The sequence below is a fragment of the Ovis canadensis genome, chromosome 6 (genome assembly GCF_042477335.2).
Source record: "Ovis canadensis isolate MfBH-ARS-UI-01 breed Bighorn chromosome 6, ARS-UI_OviCan_v2, whole genome shotgun sequence".
Taxonomy (NCBI): domain Eukaryota; kingdom Metazoa; phylum Chordata; class Mammalia; order Artiodactyla; family Bovidae; genus Ovis; species Ovis canadensis.
Genome location: NC_091250.1, coordinates 100,862,865 through 100,863,140, shown reverse-complemented (window position 1 = coordinate 100,863,140; position 276 = coordinate 100,862,865).

The following is a 276-nucleotide window of genomic DNA, read 5'->3' as shown; positions in this document are numbered from 1 at the left end:
CTTGAATCGTCCCAAAACCATTGCTTCCTATCCCAGTCCATGGAAAAATGGTCTTCCACGAAACTGGTTCCTGGGGCCTAAAAGTTTGGGTACTGCTGCTCTAGCACTTCTGCCTCATAAGTAGAACTCCTCCATAAAATGATGTGGGTATGTATTGAAATTTATTATTTTAATGCAAAACTATACTAAAAAGATGTGGTTGAATTTAACTGTTTTTCACATGTTGGGTGTAGAAACCAGAGCAATAAAAGTCTATTCACAGTATCCGTAATACTT